The following is a 15,999-nucleotide window of genomic DNA, read 5'->3' as shown; positions in this document are numbered from 1 at the left end:
TATTTGAGGCCGGTGCCGCGGCTCAATAGGCTAATCCTCCGCCTTGCGGCGCTGGCACACCAGGTTCTAGTCCCGGTCAGGGCACCGATCCTGTCCCGGTTGCCCCTCTTCCAGGCCAGCTCTCTGCTGTGGCCAGGGAGTGCAGTGGAGGATGGCCCATGTGCTTGGGCCTTGCACCCCATGGGAGACCAGGATAAGCACCTGGCTCCTGCCATCGGATCAGTGCGATGTGCCAGCTGCAGCGCGCCTACCGCGGCGGCCATTGGAGGGTGAACCAACGGCAAAAAAAGGAAGACCTTTCTCTCTGTCTCTCTCTCTCACTGTCCACTCTGCCTGTCAAAAATAAAAAAAAAAAAATCTATTTGAAAGGTAGAGTGACAGAGAGAAAGAAAAAAATGGGAGATCTTCCAACAGCTGGTTCACTCCCCAATGGCTGCAATGGCTAGGGCTGGGTCAGGTTGAAGCCAGGAGCCGGGAGCTTCTTCTGGGTCTCCCATGAGGGTACAAGGGCCCAAGCACTTGGGCCATCCTTTGCTGCTTTCCCGGGTGCATTAACAGAGCTGAATGGGAAATGGAGCATCCATGACTTGAACCAGCACCCATATGGAATGCTGGTGCTGCAGGCGGCAGCTTAACTTGTTATGCCACAATGCCAGCCCTAAGAATTCTTTAACCAGAAGAATATCCAGGAATTCCAATAGCAACGTGCTTACTGTGACATCTTATTTATTTGAAAGGCAGAGAGACAGACACTCATTTACAGAGATCTTTCATCTTCTGGTACACCCCCAAAATGCCTGCATCGGCTGGAGTCAGACCAGGCTGAAGCTAGGAGCTGGGAGCTGTGGGCATCAGGATCCTTAGCACTTAGATCAACTGCTGCTGAAATTGAATGGCACCAGGCCCTGAACCAAGGCACTCCGATACGGGGTGCAAGTGTCTCACGCAGCATCCAAATCGCTTCATCAAACACCGGTCCCTTCCTGTCACAGCTCACATCTCTGTCCTACAGCTGAGGGACAAGTTGAATGGGGGGAAGAATACACCCAAAGTACTTGGCTGAATTTCTTTTCCAAGGTTTAGAGTGTATGTAGGCTCAAGTATGACAAATGTGAGGAAAAACCTCTCTGCCACTTACTAATTTTATGATGTCATGCAAGTTAGTTCACTGCTGTGCCTCAGTTTTTTCCTTTGTCTGCAAATTGGGGGGCACAGAAAGGTTAATTATATAATTCGTAGGAAGTGCTAAGCACACTCAATAAATGTTAGCTTCACCTAGGAAACAGACAGCAGTAGGTGTTTGGCCTAGCAGCTGACTGGTTAAGAAACCCATGTTCCACATCAGGGTACCCAGTGTGATTCTCAGCTCCGGCTCCTGACTCCACCTTCCTGCTAATGCAGACCCTGGGAGGCACTGGTGATGACTCAAGTCATTGAGTTCTTGCCACCCACATGGGAGATACAGATTGAATTCCCAGCTCCTGTCCAGCCTAGCCCCAACAGATGGGATCTCTCTCTCTCTCTCCCTCTCCCTCTCCCTCTCCCCCCTCCCCCTCCCCCTCTCTCTTTAAATAAGATTTATTTTTTATTTTTGACAGGCAGAGTGGACAGTGAGAGAGAGAGAGAGAGAGAGAGAGAGACAGAGAGAAAGGTCTTCCTTTTCCATTGGTTCACCCTCCAATGGCCACTGCGGCTGGTGCGCTGTGGCCAGCGCACCACGCTGATCAGGAGCCAGGAGCCAGGTGCTTATCCTGGTCTCCCATGAGGTGCAGGGCCCAAGCACTTGGGCCATCCTCCACTGCCTTCCTGGGCCACAGCAGAGAGCTGGACTGGAAGAGGAGCAACCAGGACCAGAACCCGGTGTGCCGGCGCCGCAGGTGGAGGATTAACCTATTGAGCCGCGGCGCTGGCCTAAATAGGATTTTTAAAACATTTTTTTATTTGTTTATTTGAAAAGCAGAGAGGCAGAATCAGAGAAAGAAAGAGAGAAGTGTTATGTCTGAGAGAAGCCTTCCATCCACTGGTTCACTCCCCAAATGGCTGCAACAGCCAGAGCTGTGCCAATCCGAAGCCAAGAGCCAGGAACTTCTGCCGGGTCTCCCATGCGGGTGCAGGGGCCCAAGGACTTGGGCCATCTTCCACTTCTTTTCTAGGCCATAGCAGAGAGCTGGGTTGGAAGAGGAGCAACCAGCACTTGAACTGGCGCCCATATGGGATGCCAGCACTGCAGGAGGTTGGCTTTACTTGCTATGCCACAGCGCCGGGCTTCTGTCTCTTAAATCAAAAAAGTAAAAATAAAGGAAACATACATATGGGGACTAAAGCCAATTGGCCTCATTTACTTTTCTTTATCATTTTTCTGTGTTAAAAAAAAAAAAAAAGGATTTATCGGAATTGGCCCTGTGGCTTAGTAGGTTGGGCCTCTACCTGCAGTGCCAGCACCCCATATGGGTGCTGGTTTGAGTCCCGGCTGCTCTGCTTCTGATCCAGCTTCCTGCTAATGCACCTGGGAAAGCAGTGGAGGATGACCCACGTGCTCAGATCCCTGGACCTGTGTGGGAGATCCAGAAGAAGTTCCTGGCTCCTGGCTTCGGATCATTCAGCTCCAGCCATTGTGGCCACTTGGGGAGTGAACCAGTGGATGGAAGCCCTCTTTCTCTGTAACTCTTTCAAATAAATAAATGAATCTTTAAAAAAGACAGATTTATTTATTTGAAAGGCAGAGTTACAGAGAGAGAGGCAGAGACAGAGAAAGAGGGCCTCCATCTGCTGGTTTACTCCTCAAATGCCTGCAACAGCCATGGAGCAGCCAGGACTGGCACCCAAATGGGATGCTATGCCAAAGTACTGGCCCATTCATTTATCATTCTTGGTTCCAAGTCCCCCATCATGGCCTGCTTAATTATGTTTTAAGGCTTTTTTTTCAGGCCTTCTTGGTATCTTGTATCACCATGTTTCTCACAGCTTTTGAAGATGGCCTTTCAGACAGCAGAGAACACACTGGACTAATAATTGGCAAAGCAGCAGGTTCCAGAAAGAGGAATGTACCCTCTGTGAGGGGAAAGGCTTTGTCCCATTCACAGTTTTGTCCCCAGCACATGGAAGAGTGCCTGATAACATAACAGGTGCTTTATCCCATGTGTGCATTGACTAGGAAGGTGACCTTGCTGGAAAGGCAAAGAAAATTCACATAACAGTCACTATTTATCATGTTTATTGAGTGTTTACTATGTCCTTGGCAATTCTCAGAATTTTAAATACACTATTTTATAATCCTCACAATTACACTCTATTTATCATCCCCATTTTACAGATGGGGAATCTAGGGCATAGAGAACAGAGGTTAAAGCACAGCAGGTTAAGCTGCTGCCTGTGACACCAACACCCCACATCAGAGTGCTGGTTCAAGTCCTGGCTCCTCCACTTCCGATCAAGCTTCCCACTAATGCAGCAGCAGATGGGCCATGTGTTTGGACCCCTCTGTCCACGTGCGAGACCCAGATGGAGTTCTGGGCTCCTGACTTCAATCTGGCCCAGCCCCAGCTATCGGAGCCATTTGGGGGAGCAAACCAATGGATGGAAGATCTCTCTCTCTCTCTCTCTCTCTCTCTCTCTCTTTCTGTCACTCTGCTATCCAGCTCCCTGCTACTGTACCTAAAGAATAGATTAAAAATAAATAAATAAATAACCTGCACCCAAATCCTGCAATTGTTAAGAGCTAGAACCAAAATCCAACGGCAGGTGGTCTGTGTAAAGACTGTCTTTACCTGGAGACTACACTAGTTTGGAAACAACTTTTTGTCCACTTAAGATAGCAATTGGGTGGGTATAGTGACAGCAGGGTAAGCTGCCACTTGGGGCACCTGCCTTCTATGTCAGAGGCAACCCTCCGGTCACCCCTGTTTGTGGTCAACCCACTCCCTGGAATCAACTTCTTTTTCATCCCCAACGACCTTTTCTTTTCTTTTTTAATTTTTAAATAGGCAGAGTTAGACAGTGAGAGAGAGAGAGAGACAGAGAGAAAGGTCTTCCTTTTCCATTGGTTCACCCCCCAAATGGCCGCTACGGCTGGCGCACTGTGCTGACCCAAAGGCAGGAGCCAGGTGCTTATCTTGGTCTCCCATGGGGTGCAGGGCCCAATGCACTCCCAGGCCACAGCAGAGAGCTGGACTGGAAGAGGAGCAACGAGACAGAATCCAGCGCCCAGACCGATACTAGAACCCGGTGTGCCAGAGCCGCAGGTGGAGGATTAGCCTAGTGAGCTGCAGCGCAAGCCCCCAAAGACCTTTTGTAAGGGAGGACCTGCCCTCCTAAGACCAAAAAGTTTCTGTGGAGTGGAGTGTGCTCAGCTCTGCCCCAAACTATAGAGAGAACATTTTAGGGTTCAGTCCCTCCCCAGTAGATCATATAATCCCACCGTTCTATATATCTCGCTTGGTTCACAAACAATGATCACTCACTCTGCCTCTTAGCTTCTGCTTCTCATTTTTGGGTTTCCTTCTAGAGCGCTGCAGTCTGATGGAAGAATTAAGGTTTTTTTAATTTGAAAGGCAAAGTGACAGAAAGAGCAAGAGAAATCTTCCAATGGCTGGTTCACTTTTTTTTTTTTTTTTGACAGGAGAGTGGACAGTGAGAGAGAGACAGAGAGGTCGGTCTTCCTTTGCCGTTGGTTCACCCTCCAATGGCCGCCGCGGCCGGCGAGCTGCAGCCGCCGCACCACGCTGATCTGAAGGCAGGAACCAGGTGCTTCTCCTGGTCTCCCATGGGGTGCAGGGCCCAAGAATTTGGGCCATCCTCCACTGCACTCCCGGGCCATAGCAGAGAGCTGGCCTGGAAGAGGGGCAACCGGGACAGAATCCGGTGCCCTGACCGGGACTAGAACCCAGTGTGCCGGCACCGCTAGGCGGAGGATTAGCCTGTTGAGCCATGGTTCACTTTCCAAATGGCTGCAACAGAGCGCTGGGCCAGGCTGAAGTCAGGCGCCTGGAACTCCACCTGGGTCTCCCACATGGGTCGCAGGGGCTGAATGCTTTGAGCTCTGTTTCTGATCCAGCTCCCTGATAATGCACCTGGGAAGCAGCAGATGATAGCTCAGATATTTGAGAAGGAGAGACAGAGATCTTCCATCCACTGGCTCACACCCCAGATGGCAGCAATGGCTGGGGCTGGGTCAAGCCAAAGCCAAAACTAGGAGCCAGAAGCTTCTTCCAGGTCTCCCATTTAGGTAGCAGGGGGGCCAAACACTGGGTCCATCTCCTGCTGCTTTTCCCAGGCCATTATCAGGGAGCTGGATCAAAAGTGGAGCAGCTGGGACATGAACTGGCACTCATTTGGGATGGCAGTGTGGCACGCGCTGGCTTTACCCACTATACCACAATGTTGGCTCTGTATAAATATATTTTTAAAAATTAAATAATAATTGGAGTGGTGTGTGTTGTAGTGCAGTGGGTTAAGCCACTACTTGGAATGCCAGAATATCACGTCAGGGTGCCTGGGATTGAGTCCTGTCTCCACTTCTGATCCAGTTTACTGCTATTGTGCACCCTGGGAGGCAGCAGATAATGGTCCAAGTACTTAGATCCTCACCACCCATGTGGGAGACCCAGACGAAGTCAATAAACCATTAGATGGAAGATCTGTCTCTCTCTGCCACTCTGCCTTTCACATAGATTAAAAAAATATTATCTTGAGGAAAAATAATTCAGATATGCGTGTGAATGTGTGTGTCTACCCATGTCTTCATGTGGCCATGGCCTCCATTACAATTTCATTCCATTTGCACAGCATGACTTCTGTTTTTTTAAGTTTGATTTTTTTTTTTTAAGATTTATTCATTTATTTGAGAGGCAGAGTTACAGACAGAGAGAAGAGAGACACAGAGAGAGGTCTTCCATTTGCTGGTTCACTCACCAAATGGGTACAATGGCTGAAGCTGGGCTGATCTGAAGCCAGGAGCCAGGAGCTTCTTCCTGGTCTTCCAAGTGAGTGTAGGGGCCCAAGCACTTGGGCCATCTTCTACTGCTTTCCCAGGCCATCAGCAGGGAGTTGGCTCAGAAGTGGAGCAACCAGGACTCGAACTGGTGCCCATATGGGATGCCAGCGCTGCAGGCAGAGGCTTAACTTACTGCACCATAGCACCAGTCCCTCTTCTTTTTTTTCTTTAAAGAATTTATTTATTTGAAACGCAGCATTTACAGAGAGCGGGACACAGACACACACACAGAATCCTCCATTCGCTGGCTCACTCCCCATATGGCCACAATGGCTGGAGCTGGTCCAGTTGGAAGCCAGGAGCCAGGAGCTCCCCCCGGGGTCCCCCACGTGGGTGCAGGGGCCTAAGCACCTGGACCATCCTCTGCTGCTCTCCCAGGCCATCAGCAAGGAGCTGCAGGATGGAAGCGGAGCAGCCAGAATTCAGAACCGGCACCCATTTGGGATGCCGGCATTGCAGCCAGCAGCTTTACCTGCTTCCCCAGCGCAGGGCCCAGCACAGCATGACTTCTAAGTGTTTTAATACCTCTGGAACCGGTTATTTCTGGGTTCAAATCACTATGTGGCCGCTATCCTGCTGTCTGATTTCGGGTTTAAGTCTCTGAACCTCAGATTCCTGATTCAAATTTCAGCTGTGCCACTGAAGGTGCAACTTTGGACATGTCATTTGATCTGTGCCTCATTTTTCTCACCTGTAATACAGGACAACGGTACCTGCCTCAATATTCGGGGGGATGCGATAATCCATGAAAGCTCCTAGCACAATGCCTGGTACACGGCTTCCTTGCAAAACCTTTAGCTGTTACTATTCCCTCAACACACGGACTCTGAGATGCTCGGTCCCTACCCTCCACCTGCACGATAAACGCTGAGTTGCAGTGGGCCTAGCTGCTTCGGGGGCAGCAGGGAGGCCAGTGAGAGAAGCTGGGAGAAGCCCGGGCCCTGAGTCTATTAAGTGGAGGGTCTGTTTCCTCACTGTGAACCTAACCAGACCAGGAGATCCCAAGCGAGCAGCGAGGGCTCTGCACCCCTAATTCCTCAGTAATTTGCTGGCCGTCTCTTTCTCTGCTGCCGTGGTTTGGTCACGACAGGGCCAAGCAGAGGTACGAACACCAGGAAGCTTAAGGCTTCGGGCAGACGGAGACAGGCCACACCCAGACAGACAGCAAAGGCCCAAGAGCCTACAGCTAGTTCTATCGTGAAATTCCTGGATTCTGTCGCGATGAAACCACCGCCCGCGGCAGAACCCAGCGCCGTTCGCCAGTCTCCATCTTTAGAATTGAAAGAATGAGAGCTGGCCGAAAGGGGAAACCTGGTTTTGGGAGACTAGGGTACGGCGGCTGCCTGGGGACCAAAACGTCTCTAAGGTAAAGTTGCAGCCTGAAGCGATTTTTTGACCCCCGACACTTAATGGGCTGTCGAAGACCCGGATGTGTCTGGGACTGGCCGAGGTACCCATTAACGCGCCCCCGCTAGACCATCCCCCTTCTCCGTTAAGGATTGGATCTTACAAACGCCAATCAACACTTCTCCGGCCACTCACTCTTCAAGGGTGGGGTGAAGTCCCGGCATCCCGTCTTCTATTGGTATGGCCGAGAAAAGGAGGGCGGGGTGGCCGGCTTAGGTCGCCCAATGGGCGTCGTGGCGTGTGGGTAAGGCGGAGCCGAGGCGCTTGGCAGCTGCCCAATCAGCGTCCTTGTTTGTGTGGTGCCGCCGCCGCCGGTGCAGCCGCCGCCGCCGCCGCTGCCCCCGTCTGTACCGCAGTGTCTGCTCCGCCCGCCCGCCCCGGTCCGGCCCGCCCCCCTCCCCCACCCCCGCCCCTGGTCCCGTCAGCGGGGTCCGGAGCCCACTGTGCCGTCGCCTCTTCCTTTTTCGACGCCTCCGCCGCCGCCTGAGCAGGCGAGCTAGCCGGGAGTTACACCGCCACCGCCAGGTGAGGAGCTTTGGCCTAGGCCAGCCTGGCCGCCCGCCCGCCCGGGGGTGGTGAGGAGCGAGGAAGGGAGGGAGGCTGGGAGGAGGCGGTGGTGGCGGAGGTGGGGGAAGGGAAAGGTGGAGGGGCGGGGGGAGGGGAAGCGCCCGCGAGCCGACGCCCGCCCGCGCGCCCCCGCCTTGCGTCCCCCTCCCCCCACCCCGGCACCGCGCGCCCCCGCCTCGCGCTCCCCCTTCACCTCACCCCCTCCCCCCTCCGCGCGCGCGCCCCGGTCTTTCACTTCGGCCTCGCGCGCCCCCAGCTCGTGTCCCTTCATTTCTTCTCCTTTTACTCTTTCTCCCCTCCTTCGCGCCCGGTTTCCCCCGCCATCCCCGCTTTCACTCACTACCTCATGCCCGCCATGCTCCCCTCCTTTCCTCTCTAGCGCGCCCCCCCCTTTTTTTTTAACTCTCTCCACCCCCAGTGGTGCCCTCAGGGTGCGGGGGCCGCTCCCTGCGCTCAGTCTTGTGTTTGCCGGCGGATGGGACAAATGGGGATCCTTAAGGATGAAGGGAACACGGGGTAATTATCTTTATTTAGGGAAAGGGATCAGGAGCGCAGAGCCTCACCCCTTTATTTCGTCGTCCACCGTTCCCTCGCTCTCCTCGGAGGAGAAGGGAATTGTCTCAGCCCGGGTGGGCACTTACCTTTGTAGCGATAGCCGCCCCTTTCTGGGGTTTCTGGGGCACGCCGGCTCTGGCTGCTGGTCCAGTGCCTGAGGGTCGATGGAGCTGGAACTTACCTTTCCGTAGACAGACGGGGACTTGGAGTACTTTTTGCCTCCTCGCCCTGTTAACTCTAACCCGCGTTAGCCACTCCCGTGGCCTGGGACAGCATTTCTCCTCCATAAAGGTATGGTAGGCTCTTTGGCTTCATCTCCAGCATCAACTTCCCTCCAAATGAAAGATGTTAGCTCGTTGGGCTGGCAGTGAGGTGGAGCTGGAAGCATTAATGGTGAGTGGTGCGTGGTGCTACCTGAGCTAGCTCTCCGGCTTTTCCTTTGCTGACCTCTGGAGAATCAGGTAGCCTCCCAGGAGTCAGTTTTCTCATTTGATCGTGATTATTTGCAAGACGTGTGTGTGTGTGTGTGTGTGTGTGTGTGTGAGAGAGAGAGAGAGAGAGAGAGAGAGAGGTGAAGGGTATTGGATATATTTCAGCAAAGAGAAAGAGCAGTGTTTTCAGGTCAAACTGCAAAAGAGGGGTTTGGCATTATAGGTGATGGGGAAGAACTGATGCTTTTGCAGGTTTTAGGACATTTTCTCTTCCAAAAATTTCTATTTTGAATGGACAGTACATGTCTGTGGTACAAAGTGAAAAAGCATTTTCCCTCCCACCTCTGTCCTGCGGCCTTTCCAGTACCCCTCTGAGTGCACACGACTGGGTGTTTTGTGGCAGCAGCATAGTGTCTGTCTGTTCTTCTTGATTAACCTGTTGGGGAGTTTAGTGCTAACTCTACTGCATTTTCTTCGATATACTGACCTAAACTCTTCCTTGAAGACCTATAGCTAGTTGGATTCATGCTTTTGGTGCTGGAGCAGTCTTGATACACATTTTGGGCGGATTATTGGCTGAGAAAGAGGTAGTTACCTCTGGAGAAGCTAAAGGTGCTACTAGGAAGGATGCAGTAGGTTTTGAGGAAGGCACACACCTCTTGGAAATGGTGCTTTTTTTTGGTGACTGTATCCATTCTTGGCTGTTTGGGGATGGGCTAGGACAAAGCTGAGCATTCCTTGGTCTTTATAAGCAAGTAAGTTGTATGAATAACTAGTTAATGGGGCTTACTTATCTAGTAGGCCTGTTGAGATTTTAGAGGAATATAGTTTTTAGTCTGTGGCAGTGGTAATCATCGTAGAACGAGGTAGTAAGTAGTAATCAGCAGGAATCAGAAGTCTGGACCTGTAAGCTGAGTGATCCAATTTGAGAAGAGGTGAGGCTTACAGACTTTGGTCCTTTCCGTTAGTGAGGACGTTCTCAGTGAGGTGAGTGATCTGCAGTTGACAGCAGCATCCATCTTTATGACACTGTGGTTTGCCTTCCCTGACTGAGTGTAATGTCTGTTAACTTCCTGTCTAGAGGCAGTTCCAATAGAGTCTGAGTAGAGGTTCCATTCAGATACTTGTCTAGGAACAGTGTAAACCAGGTTCCTTGATCAGGCCTTCAAGTCTAAGTCCAGGCAGTAACTTTTGCTGCTGTGTTTAATATAGGACCACAGTGTGGTAGGAGAGGGAGGTGTGAGGGATTTTTTCTGAGCTTTACAGTTTTAAAGTACTTTCAAAAGCCTGTTTGTTGTCCCCTCCTTTTTTATTTTTTTTCTCTCCTTTCCAATTTTATTTATTTTTTGGTGCAGGCTGGGCTAGCCTAGACCTCAGGCTAGGGTTTTGGCTACAGAACAGCAGGGAGGAAGAGGTGTCTGTGTCAGTAGTAAAGGCATCTTAATCATATCCTGGGACCTGTGGATTCTTCCTAGCTATGAGCAGTGAGTCTTGTATTTGCGTGTAAAGCAAGCCTCTTGTTTCAGTTTATTAATTGCAGTTACTAAGTCTATTCATTCTTCTTTTCTTTTTCTTTGCCACCTATCAAGCTGGAGATGCACAGGTAGCAGCTGTGTTGTCCTGGTTTCGAGACTCTGGTGCATATTCCGCGTTAGCCGCCCCATTGGGAGACATGCTGACAAGCAGCCCCTCTGCTCTTAGCTTAGAAGGCTCATGTTGCTTGACTCATTGAGAAAAGCCAAACCAGCTTTGGTTGATTAGAACAACTATTAGGAAAATCGTTAAGATCTGAGCTACAAGTGGGACTGAGAGATTGAGGGACTTTCTTTTCCAGATTTTTGCAGTACTTACTAAACCACTGCATCATTACATTTCAAAGTGAAACAACCAGGCATTTTCTGAGGTCATTTGGAGGAAAAGAAAAAAATGAGACACACACCCACATTGACTATAAATCTAGTTCTGGTGTAAAGCTGTCAGTCCACCTTTTGCCAGGGGAAAAAGCCAACCTATCAGACAATGCCACATGAAGTTGCAGTTCCCCTGCTGTTGGCTAACCCTGGGAAAAGATATATAAGGAAGTTCTGTTTCTGTTGAAAGGGACTAGCTTTTGGGGAGAAAACTTATGTATTTATTTGAGAGGTAGAATTACAGAGGGAGAAACAGAGAGAAAGGTCTTCCATTCACTGATTCACTCCCCAAATGGCTGCAGTGGCCGGGGAGCCAGGCTGATCTGAAGCCAGGAGCTTCTTCCGGGTCTCCCACACAGGTCCAGGGGCCCAAGGATTTGGACCATCCTCTACTGCTTTCCCAGGCCATAGCAGAGAACTGGATTGGAAGAGGAGCGGTTGGGACACAAACCAGCACCCATATGGGATGCTGGCGCTGCAGACGGAGGCTTAGCCAACTGTGCCACATCTCCAGCCCCTGGGGAGAAAACTTCTGTTAGCCATGATTTTGGTTTATCCTCAGTAATCTGAAGGTTTTCCTGTAGGTAATAATTGGGGCTTTTGATGGCTGCAGAATCCATAATGCAGGGAATCTCCTCACTTGGTTTAATAGTGCTGACAGCCTTTGAGAATAGGCCTGATTTGAAATGGACCCCTCCTCATAGTGCATCTTTTACCTTTGTCTTGTGGATGTATGAAATATCCCTAGACTCTGGAGCATATTCCATGTTAGCCACCCCACTGGGAGTCGTGCTGACAGGCAGCCCCTCTGCACTTAGCTCAGAATGCTCATGTTGCTTGGCTTCTTGAGAAAACTTATATCAACTTTGGTTGATTAAAAAAAACTGTTAGTGAAGTTCATCCAGAAGGAGAGGAATGTCCCAGGGTCATTAGGGCTTAACCTGAAGTACTTCTTGGATAGTGGCTCAGTAGTTTGGTATCTCCCTCAAAGTTCCCTAACCTTTGCCACTGCTGTAAATTGCTGTCAACTGGCAAGAAGCTTACAAGAATTTGGCGTTATAGTACCAAATGCAACAGATGAATGAGGACATATATTTTGTTATTTTTGAGGTATTAAATGGTCAAACCCCAGACCTCAAAAGGTCATAGTAATGGCAGAAGTGTTTTTGACAACATATGAATTGTTTTTAAAAAATATTTATGTATTTTGAAAGTCAGAGTTACAGAGAGGATGGGAGAGAGAGAGAGAGGTCTTCTATCTGCTGGTTCACGTGGGTCAGTTCAAAGCCAGGAGCAAGGAACTTCTACCAGGTTTCCCACATGGGTAGCAGGGGCCCAAACACTTGGGCCATCTTCCACTGCTGTTCCCAAGCCATTAGCAGGGAGCTGGATTGAAAGTGGAGCAGCTGAGAAATGAACTGACACCCTTTTGGGGATGCTGGTGTCACAGGTGAGACATTCCTGGCTATGCTGTGACACTGGCCCCAAGACATTTCTTTTGTTGTTTTTCATGCCTGGCTAGTGTATGTGTATTTATATGTGTATATATATATTTTTTGGGGGTAAGGGTTTATTTATTTATTTGAAAGAATTGGAGAGATGAAGAGAGTTTTTTTTTAAAGATTTATTTTATTTATTTGAAAGCATTACAGAGAGAGGTAGAGGTCTTCGATCTGCTGCTTAATTCCCCAAACGGCCACAAGGGCCAGAGCTGAGCTGATCCGAACCTAGGAGCTTCTGGGTTTCCCATGTGGGTGCAGGGGTCCAAGGACTTGGACCATCTTCCACTGCTTTTCCAGGTGCGTTAGCAGGGAGCTGGATTGGAAGTGGAGCAGCTGGGATTTGAACTGGCACCCATATGGGATGCCGTTGCTGCAGGCTGGGGCTTTAACCTGCTGTGCCACAGTGCTTGCCCATAATATACATTTTTTTTTTAAAAAATATTTATTTAAAAGGCAAGGTGACAGAGGAAGAGACAGATTTTCCATGCTCTGGTTCACTTCCCAAATGCCCTCAACAGCTGGGGCAGGACTCCACCAAAGCCAGAAGCCAGGAACTCCATCTGGGTCTCCTATGTAGGTGCAGGAACCTAAATACTTAAGTCATCATCTGTTGCCTACAAGGCATATTAGCAGGAAGCTGAATCTGAAGTGTGGAGTAGCTGGAACTCAGACCAGGTACTCCAGTATGGGATATAGGTATCCCAAGTGGTAGCCTAAACTGCTGTGCCCTCCCCCTGCCCTTTTCTTGTTTTTGGGATATATTTTTAATATAACTCAGGTTACTGTTACCTGAACCTGAAAGTCAAACTGTAAGACTCCCTATCTAAACGTTGTTGATTTTGCCTTATTTGGGAAGAAAATGGCATTTGTAATATTCCAAAGTATAGGCTGAAATGTAAGTAGGGTTTATATTATACCCCAGGATTAATAAATTCTCATGAGTGTTAGGGGCTGCATGGATTAACTGGAGGCTTTATGGAAGCTTTTTTGTTTTGTTTTGTTTTTAAGATTTATTCATTCATTTGAAAGTCAGAGTTAACACAGAGAAGGAGAGGCAGAGAGAGAGGTCTTCCATCTGATGGTTCACTCCCCAGTTGGCCACAACGGCCAGAGCTGTGCCCATCTGGAGCCAGGAGCCTCCTCCAGTTCTCCCACATGGGTGCAGGGATCCAAGGACTTGGGCCTCCTTCCTCTGCTTTCCCAGGCCACAACAGAGAGCTGAATCAGAAGTAGAGCAGCCAGGTCTTGAACTGGTGCCCATACGGCATGCCAGCATTGCAGGCAGTGGCTTTACCTGCTATGTCACAGTGCTGGCCCTTATTCATCTCTTAAGTAGAAGATATTTTTATAAAGTTAACTTTTTGAGAGTACTTAAATTCAGACTTCTTGAAAGGGGAGGGGGTAGACTAGTAAGTAGTAGATTGGAATAGTGTCTAGAGTGTAAAAGTTCTTTTTTTTTTTTTTTTAAAGATTTATGTATTTATTTGAAAGAGTTACACAGAGAAAGGAGAGAGAGAGAGAGAGAAAGAGGTCTTCCATCCGCTGGTTCACTCCCCAGTTGGCTGCAATGGCTGGAGCTGCGCCGATTCGAAGCCAGGAGCTTCTCTTCCAGGTCTCCTACGCGGGGTGCAGGAGCCTAAGAACTTGGACCATCTTCTACTGCTTTCCCAGGCCATAGTAGAGAGCTGGATCGGAAGTGGAGTAGCTGGGTCTCGAACCGGCGCCCATACGGGATGTTGGCGCTTCAGGCCAGAGCATTAATCCACTGTGAGAAAGCGCCGACCCCGAGTGTAAAAGTTCTGAGTCAAATCTTAGCTTTGTCACTTATTAGTTATGACTTAGGGAAAGGTTTCTCATTTTCAGATTCCCATTTCTTTCAGAATAAAAGCCAGTCCTTATAATAGCTTATAAGGTCTTAAATGATACGTCCTCTTCTACCTTTTTTTTTTTTTTTTTTTGAGAGGCAGAGAAAAAGAATGCTTCCATCTACTAGGTTACTCTCCAGATGCCTGTGATGGTTGGGATTGGACTAGGCCTGGGCCAGGCTAGGGCCAGGAGCTGGGAATGCAATCCAGATCGCCCACATAGTTGACAGGAACTCAATTGCTTGAGTTATCATTGCTGCCTCCTAAGGTCTGCATTGGCTGGAAGTTGGTTAGGAGCTGCACTCCAATATGGAACATTGTTGTTTTAACTGCTAGGCTAAACACTCGTTCTCCTTTTCCTTTATTTGTTGTTACCTTAACTCTTTCTTTTTTTAAAGATTTATCTTGTTTGAAAGGCAGAATTAGGGGAAGAGAGAGAGAGAGAGCGAGATAGAGAGAGAGAGGTTTCCATCTGCTGGTTCACTCCCCAAATGGCTGCAGTGGCTGGAGCTGGGCTGATTCAAAGCCAGGAGCTTATTCCAGATCTCCCATGTGGGTGCAGAGGCCCAAGCAGTTGTCCCATCTTCCATTGTTCTCCCATGCCATTAGCAGGGAGCTGGATTGGAAGTGGAGAAGCTAGGACTTGAACTGGCGCCCATATGTAATTCCTGTGTTGTAGGTGGCAGCTTAACCTGCTAAGCCACAACACTGGCCCCTGGCTCCATTTCTGATTCCAGCTTCCTGCTAATGTGCATCCTGGAAGGTAGCAGATTACAGCTCAAATAGTTGGGTCCTTGCTATCCTTGTGGAAGACTTAAATTCTGTATTCCTGGCTTTGACGTGGCCCAGCCCACGGTGTTGCAGGTATTTGGGAAATATATTCATGGGGGGAAGATCTCTCTCTCTCTGCCTTTTATATAAATAAAAATTGTATCTTCAGCTCCTTTCCCTCACTCCTCATCACTCTTTTCTTCCTCTTTTTCATGGTATTCAACACTTGCAATGTATGTATTTCTTAAATTTATTGCTTATTGGTTCCCCTCCTGTGATACAAGGTCTTTGAAGGCACGGATTCATATCCCTGCTATGTATTTTGGTTTTCTGTTTAGTGTCTAGTATAAGTGCATGGCATATAGTTAATATTCAGTTAATATTTTTTGATTAAATAGTAGCAGAAATAACCTGTATTCCCAACTTCTTGTTTATTACAAAAGTATGAATGTGATAAGCATAGCATGGGATCTTAAAATGTTTTGTGTTATTTAAATAATGCTGAAATGATTGCCTTCCCATTGAAAGTTCTCATTATGAACTTAATTATCAAAGAAGCACCTTCATGTATATTCACATGAATTGTATTATGTCTTCTAAACTCCATTTCTTTGTTTCCAGTTGTCTATTGTTTACTAAGCATGTCTACTTGTGTAGCCCCTTGGCACTTCAAACTGAACATTCCCAATAGTGTCTCTTCCCCTTCTATGATTCATGGAGTCATCTAAGACAGAAATACGAACATTATTGTCACTTCTCCCTTATTCATTATTTTCTAAATATTTCTGTAGCTTCTTCTTTATCTCCACTGCTGATCTCCTAATACAAGCCCACAACAATTCTTAAAATCTTGTCATAATTGGCCAGCGCCGTGGCTCAACAGGCTAATCCTCCGCCTTGCGGCGCCGGCACGCCGGGTTCTAGTCCCTGTTGGGGCGCCGGATTCTATCCCGGTTGCCCCTCTTCCAGGCCAGCTCTCTGCTATGGCCCGGGAAGGCA

At 48.9% G+C, this 15,999-nt stretch overlaps 1 protein-coding gene across 3 annotated transcripts in view; it reads left to right on the top strand.

The window, feature by feature from the left end:
• Positions 1 to 7,800: 7,800 nt before the first annotated feature.
• The window catches only part of GATAD2B (GATA zinc finger domain containing 2B), a 104,454-nt gene continuing 96,255 nt past the window's right edge, over positions 7,801 to 15,999 (top strand). For all 3 annotated transcript variants that reach the window (XM_062192294.1, XM_062192295.1, XM_062192296.1), the window contains exon 1: positions 7,801 to 7,924. The gene's annotated coding sequence lies outside the window, so the exon portion shown is untranslated. The remainder of the gene's footprint in view (positions 7,925 to 15,999) is intronic.

Source organism: Lepus europaeus, chromosome 5 (genome assembly GCF_033115175.1).
Source record: "Lepus europaeus isolate LE1 chromosome 5, mLepTim1.pri, whole genome shotgun sequence".
NCBI classification, from domain to species: Eukaryota; Metazoa; Chordata; class Mammalia; order Lagomorpha; family Leporidae; genus Lepus; species Lepus europaeus.
Note: the sequence above shows the minus strand (reverse complement) of the source record. Positions and strands in the feature narration are given on the sequence as shown.